The 8,283-nt window shown below is 27.4% G+C and overlaps 1 pseudogene; it reads right to left on the bottom strand.

The window, feature by feature from the left end:
• Positions 1 to 3,856: 3,856 nt before the first annotated feature.
• LOC126555396 (uncharacterized) lies at positions 3,857 to 4,382 on the bottom strand (annotated as a pseudogene).
• Between the last annotated feature and the right edge of the window lie 3,901 nt (positions 4,383 to 8,283).

The following is an 8,283-nucleotide window of genomic DNA, read 5'->3' as shown; positions in this document are numbered from 1 at the left end:
ACAGAAAAAAATTCTTAATGCAACCCTTAAGAATACAATTTGTAAATAATATTTAAATAGGTAGCCAATCAACATAGAAAAACATAAGTGCTTTTTAAAAGTCAACAACTCTTTTTGCTTGAAACCTATAACCATATTTAAATATAATAAGTTAGTTAATATCTGGTGACATTGCCATCAGAGAAAAAGCCCAGTACCAACTGATGAACTAAATAATACATTTTTTATTATACTAGTGTACCTACATATTTTATTGACTAATCCAAATTAAACTATTTAAAACTAATTGTTTCTCCGGAATTTTATTTGCCTACAGCATCGGCTTTTTATTCCGAATAAGAATTTTTACAAATAACCACCATTATAATATTTAAATTTACATTATTAATTCTGTAATTTTACAATAAACACTGTTATTTAAATTTGTCTAGATGGCATATACAATCATCCATAATAATTAATATGGGATGGAGCCCCCCAAAACTACGCCAGAGAGTAAGCAAGCCCAAAATTTAATTATTTTTTATAAATTGTTTTTAATTTCAATTTGTTTTTTTTTTAGAAACTGTTGTTGCAAATGCCACAAGTGTAGCAAATGCCATAAAAAAAAAAAAATTACAAACCAAGTATGTATAAGTGTACTAATATAGTGTTAAAATTAATGAATTTCTCATATTAAATTGATTTAAATTATTTTAAAGAATGCCACGTTTGCAAAAAAAAACACAGAGGGCTCTGTAAGGCCACAACTCAACCAAAAAAAAAAAATAAAGAAAAGTAAGTATATTTGGACAAATGTATTTTAATGATTAAATGATTATTATACTTAAAGAATAATGGCAATGTATATTATTTTTTAACTAGAATGCCAAGTTTGCTGTAAATGGCATTTTGGTGATTGCTGGTGGCAGGATGCAACACATGTGACTGGTGATTTGAGGGACGTTCTTAACGAACAAAGACGTAAAGTAAGTTTTCAGTACTTACCTATGTATATTATTTGCAATTACACATATAACAAGGTGGTTTTATATTTTCTATAACCATCTAGTAATCAAACCTAAAAAAAAAAAAATTAAATATATAACATTCAAATAACAGTATTTTTAATTTTCAAATATGAGTATTAGTGGTTGTCATTTTATGAGCTTATATCCTATTGTTTCTAACAACAAGCAATTAGGTACCAATATTTAAAAAATAATAATAACAAATGTATCAGTATAAAGGTTAACACATTTATTTTCTTACCGAAATTGGAACTAAATCATTTGAACTCATATTATTTAATTTCTGCTTTTTAGAGTTAGAACAATTAAAATTAAAAACAATTTCTATTTGAATCAGCAATCCCTAATGCATTTAGACTTTAGTCATAACGATTTAACAGGATACCTAAGTTATTATTTATTTACATGAAATATTAATAAATGATAGGTATAATATTTTACAAAAGAACAAAATAACTAATTAGTAAGTTTAGGTTTTAACAGTGTCGGTTTTGCCCACCCAGCTACCCGGCGATTGCTGGGGGCCACTGAACGTTTAATATATTAGGGGCCCATATCTAAATGGAAAAGAATATTAAGTTAACTTGCGACTCGGATTAGGTTAGGTTACTCGGATTCCCATCGAATCAGTTTGTAAACATTGAACCATTGATTATAAATACTAGTATTTAATATTATATTATTTATTTACTGGGTACCTATATTATAATATTATTAAAATGTATTAAAAGTATTATTTTAAATTTGTATATTTTATTAATTATTTAATGATAAAGAATTGTAAATTCATATTAAATGTACACGGAAAATGAAATTATTACCTTTATTTTATATGATTATAAATATTATAAATGTAAGAAACCTTTTTTGTTTTTTATAAGAGAGCCCTTGTAAATTACTACCGGGGTTGTGGCTTATAAAGGTTATAATGTTATAGGTGTCTGCATAGAACAATAGTATCTGTAGAATATTTATAACCTTATTAATGAAACAATCATTTTTTTTTTTAAATTAAACCCCAAACCAGTACATAGCCAAAATAAATAGGTCACTGTCAGCATTGATATTTATTTAAACATATGATAGTTGATAAATTTAATAATGTTGGTATTGGGAGAGACTTTTTTGGGGGGCTTACATTCTAATTAAATCATCATAACTTTTTATCAACTACCTACAATTTAAAAGATACTAATATAATAAGATACTAAAAGATAGTCTATATTAGAAATGTAGGTACTTCAAATTTGCAGAAGCCTTGCATAAAAAGCTAAAAGTGTACAAAACTCTTTTTGTTATCATAGTCAATTAGTAGGTATTATGTTTATTATGTTAAAACGATTGTATATTGCTTTAAATTACAATTAATGCAAATACTATTAAATTATGTTATAGGCAGATACTCCTACTCCGATCACCAGTCTCATGGCATCAATGGAGATAAACCCGGGACCGGTCATGAATTTAAAAAAAAAAAAATGTATAAAAAAAATACATTGTAATAAAGAAAAATTTAAAAAAAAACCCTGTAAATGTTATTCATTTTAGTTTTTAAAATACATATTACTAGGTTTATAAAAAAAAATTCTAAAACATATGCCAAATTTTACTATACCTGGTTAGGTTAGGATTGAGTTTTACTGTTTGTAGCAGGCACATAATATATTTTGGCCCAAATATCACACTATCACAGTATGATTAATATCTACTGCATAATAGGTACATATGTACATAGTACATTAATACAGCTTCGATTAACGTCAGGGTTGTAGGACCTGAAAATGTAGGTGCATTTTGTTAAGTAACTCAATGTATACCACCATATCAAGAAAATACTCACCGAAAACACTACAAGTGTTAGTAATAAATTGAATGGTTGTATTGCAATGTCTAAATTTACATCGAGCCAACGCAGAGTCGCCCATAATCACAACAGTTTGCGTTGGATATTCATTAGAGATGTTTTGTAAGGTGTTGGTCCAAATGTTTTTCATTTCGAAGACACAACTTAAGTCGAGTTCAAATGTCGTGTTACGTATTTTATATTTGATACACGGGTAATAAAATATTGGTAACATGTCACCTACGAGTTGAATTTATTTAACTCTCCACAACATGGTATAATATGGACCCAGATTAACAATTTCAAAAAAACTTACATCAATCGCATGACTGACCAATATTTTATTCTCAAACATAAATTATTATTAAGCAACTACCTACGTTGATAAATTAAACCATTCACTTGGTTATTTAGTATTCTAACTAACAATTTAAACAATATTATGTAAAAAAAACAACTGCGGCGTAATTAATTAAAAAAAAATAGAAGTTCAACTCACGAGGAATTAGAAAACAATAATTACAGTTCCCCATTCGGTAATATAAAATATTATATAGTATGCAAGAAATGTGTTAACCTAACCTAACTTTTAACGTAAGTATTAATTGATAGTTGATAACATAGAAAAGAATAGTGAATAGTTAATACCAATGTTCTTTTTCTATTGTTGAAACCACGGACCAAGATAACATATGCATATATATATATATATATATATCTTAGTCCGTGGTTGAAACTAGGGTCTATACATAGATATATAATATAAACTAATATCTATTATATATATCTATATATTTATTTATTTATATTACATATATATGGGTCTATACTCTATAGTCAGTGGCGCAACTAGAGCTAAAATTTTGGGGGGGCTGTAGCCCCACCTGATATTACATGAAATGTAACCCGTGGGGGCGTTGCCCCCACACCCCCTATATATATTCACTTAAAAATAGAAAAACATACAAAAAAAAAAAATACAAATATTTATTTACTCAAGTTTCATTTTTCTTTTATTTTTGTCAATAAATAGTTTTAATATTTCATCTATTTTAATTTCAATATCTTTTTCAATATGAAGTATTGATAAATTACTGAACCGATCTTGGTTCATTGTGGAACGTAATATGTTTTATCCTCCTCATCGCTGAAAAGGAGCGTTCTGATGTGGCAGATGAAATCGGTAAAGTAATAGCTACTTGTACCATTAAGTACAAATTAGGAAACACTTTTTTATTTAAATTTTCTTTTATAAAATTGAAGTCCTTCAGGTTATCACCAATAACATTTTTGAACACCAACATTTCGCTTTTCAAATCAGTTTCGTTAATGTTTAATACATCCTGAAAATAAATTTTACTATGAAATGTTTTATATACATTTATATTAGGTACCAAACCTACCTTATAATGTTCAACCAAGAATGAGCTTCCTTCATAGTCAAATTGCATTAGTTGATCAGCTGAAGTAGCAATACTTAAACTTTCTTCAGAAAATCTCGTTTTCATACTGCAAATAATTGAGTCCATGATTACATAGAAGGCATTTAATTTCCAAAATTAGAATTAATGTAACACTCCCATTTAACCATTGATGTTAAGTGATGTTCACTTTGAGAATGTAATTGCAACTTAGTTTTTTTTTGTTTTGCATCTCTTGAACCAGCCAACTAAAATGTAAAAACCAACAATCACCTATAGTTGATAGTTATACATATTATGCAAATAAGTAGGTATAATTACTTTTTTCCAGTTATTAAAACCAACAGTCTTAAATGTATCTTCAATATGACCAGAATCTACTGCAAATAAACGGCAAGCATAGCAAAAGCAGGCATTTAACTTGATGCTGTATTCTAACCAGTTAAATTCTTTAAAGTAAGCTGAAGAAAAGGATCGGTTTTGCATACCAAATTTGGTTTTAGGATAAACCTGAATCAAAAAACATAAGCATTGCGATCAATTATAAGCTGATCATATAAATAAATTATAACTAAAAGCAGTAAATGCTAGAAAAAGTTATAGGTTTCCATAAAATAATCAACTATACATACTATTCATGCTTTATATTGACTACCTTAATGGTGTATTATTATTTTAATTAATTAATATAATTGGTTTAATAATAGGTATAGGTACATACTTTTAGTATTGGTTGAACCGGGCCCGTTTCCAAAGTTCCAAGATCGCATTCTGTGTTTGGATTCAATTGGTGCGATATAGTTATAGTACTTACAGTAGTTACACTTGCATGTGGCGATGATGACATAACGGGTGCAATAACATGTGGTACACTATCTGGTTGTTCATCGTTTATATACGAATCTTTTTTAGTTGAAAAGTTAAAAATCGAAAAACACTTTTTATTCTTGTTATGGTTGTCCATTATTTTAACGAGGTGTACAAATGCGACACTGCGACAAATGGAAAATTTTAAACACGCGGATGCGGATAGCAGAAATCAAAAACATGTTATTGAAAACTTAAATGGACGCTAATAAAGCAGCACATGGACAAACTTATATTATGATGAGAAGGAGCTCTTTGTTAGAAGCTGATTATCACCATAAAAGAAATTCTTTTATTATCTATGATTATTACGGTTTTATTATCATCGTAAATTTGTTATTTCTAAAAATAGTATTAATTATTAGTCTTGTTTCTGTCGTATATTATGTCGTTCACTCAATCACTCGTACAGTCGTACCAGTGTACCATGACAAAATAGGTGCAGTTTACCACACAACAACCGGTGTATATACAGGTTGACAAAAATGCGTATTGTTTAGTGTTCTCCTTCTCAACTTTATAAATATTACCACAGAATAGAATATTACAACATTTAAAACACAATAATAATATAATGTCTGTATATTATAGGTTCAGTGAATACTGAAAATATACTGTAAACTGTTATGTATAACAATCGTACCATTCGTACCAATGTATCGATAAAGATCGTTTCAAACAAATATAGGCAAATTATATTAGTATTTACCATATTTTATCATAGCCCATTAGCCCATAGGCAATATAAATAATTATAAAATTTGGAAAAAATTTAATTAATTCATTTTTTTTCTAAAAACAATAAGAATTATAGTTGAATTTTTAAAAGGTTTATTAATATTATACGAACACATTGAATAATTTATTTTGGGGGGCTATTACAAATTTAGGGGGGGCTAAGCCCCCCAGCCCCCCCCCCCTAGTTGCGCTTATGTCTATAGTACATTCCTCCATATAATTATACAATATAATATTTTGGAATTAACGATTGCCAGCATAAACAAACTTGCTTGTTCCCTCGTTATCACTGCCCACTATCAGACATAACTCACATGGTTCCGGAGGGAAATTAAAGCGGCAATTCAAATATTCAAGATTCTAACTATACTCGCGGATTTTTAGACAATGAGTAAAAAAAAGAAAATCAAACATTTAAGTAAAAGATTCAAGATCCTACGATCAGTAAATTTTTAAAAATAACAAAAATCGAAAAATTTTTAGTAGTAAAAAGTTATTTGACACGTTAATTTTTGATTTCAAATTAAAACCTAACTTAACTTAAATTTAATCACTCCTAACATTTTTTTAATTGAATAATCCTCAAACTTTTCTATAATTATTCTAAGCTTAACTTATGGACAGCATAGTATTAAATATTCAATTCTTAGCTTTTGATGGTAAGTAAAACATTTATAAATTTTTAACTACCAAATAGTTAACAAATATTCATGATTTCAAATTTCAGTTGTCTATAAATAGCTCAAAAAAAGTCAAAATATTTTGAAAATTAAATCACGTAAAGGAAACGCCAATCTTAATAACTGGTAAAATTTTCAAGTATCTACGACTTATACTTTTTTTCGAAAAATAACAAATATTTAAAATCGTTTGAGGATAAATCGTTATCGTTACGCTATTTCGTAAAAATTTAAAATTCAAACGCACATAAAATTTTTCCTATAATAATGCTTCGAGTTTTCTCTATAGATACTTGAAGGAAAACTTATGGACAACTTAGTGTTATATTTTTAATCGTTAGTTTATATAAACAACAAATTTTTATGAATTTTTAACTACAAAATAATTTGCAAATATTCGCTTTTTGACGAATTTTTGTCAATATTTGAACTTCAAATGCTAATAAAAAAAATTGTGCCTATGTATTCTTATAATTTTTTAATCACTATAGAACTTATGAGGAACTTTGTATTAAATTTTCAAGTATTTTGATAGGGCCAAAAAATTTTATCGACACTTAAAAAAAATATTTTAGAAAAATTGAAAATTTCAGTTGTCTATAATTAGCTCAAAAAAAGTCATAATATTTGAAAATTAAATCACGTAAAGAAAATGCCAATCTAAATAACTGGTAAAATTTTCAAGTATCTACGACTTATACTTTTTGAATAATAACAAATTTAAAATTGTTTGAGGATAAATCGTTATCGTTACGCTATTTCGTAAAAATTTAAAATTCAAACACTCATAAACATTTTTTGTCTGAATCCGGTAGAGTTTTTTTTACAGATATTTGTAGAAAAATTTGGAGAACCTTGTATCAAATTTTCAAAACTTAGTTATAAAAGAAAACAATTTTATGATTTTTCAACTTCAAAATTACTTGCAAATTTTCGCGTTTTCGACAGATTTCGTAAAAATTTGAACTATAACGCTTATAAAAAAAAATTGTGACTAACGATTTTTAATTTTTTTTAGCTACATTAAAAACAACTCATAAGGAACCTTGTATTAAATTTTTCAAAACTTTTTGGTCATCCAAAAATTTTTTATCGACACTTTAAAAAAAATTTCTCAAAAAAATCGAAAATTTCAGTGGTCTATAAATAACTCAAAAAAAGTCAAAATTTTTTGAAAATTTAACTATATACGGATACCACTGACATTAACATTTGGTGAAAATTTCAAGTATTTTCAGTGATTAGTTTTTGAATTACAACCATAAAAAAAAATCGATTTGGTCGAAAACTGGTTTTGCGTTAAATTCCCGTTTTTCCGTCATTTTTTTTTGTTTTTCCCGGCGCTTTGAAAACTATTGGAAATTTTTACTTTTGACCCCCCAAAGTACAAACTACATTCACTTTCCTATCCGAAACAGGGTCCACTTTTTAAAATCGGAGCACTTTTACTGCTCCAAAACGTGGTGACAGACACAAAAATAAAAAATAAAATAAAAAAAAAAAAAACAAAACACACATCATTGTAAATCAATACATTCATGACTTCGTTCAGAATCTAAAAATAGGTAACGTTAGATATAGGTATTCGACACCTAATTTCCTGCTTTTTTAGATTCTGAACGAAGTGATAATGTATTGATTTTACAATGATGTGTGTTTTTTTTTTGTGTCTGTGTACACTGTACAGCATAACTAGTCGAAATAATGCTCCAATTTCAAACTAT

The sequence above is a fragment of the Aphis gossypii genome, unplaced genomic scaffold (genome assembly GCF_020184175.1).
Source record: "Aphis gossypii isolate Hap1 unplaced genomic scaffold, ASM2018417v2 Contig00834, whole genome shotgun sequence".
Classification (NCBI taxonomy): Eukaryota; Metazoa; Arthropoda; class Insecta; order Hemiptera; family Aphididae; genus Aphis; species Aphis gossypii.
The sequence above is the reverse complement of the archived record's forward strand: the minus strand, read 5'-3'. Positions and strand labels throughout refer to the sequence as shown.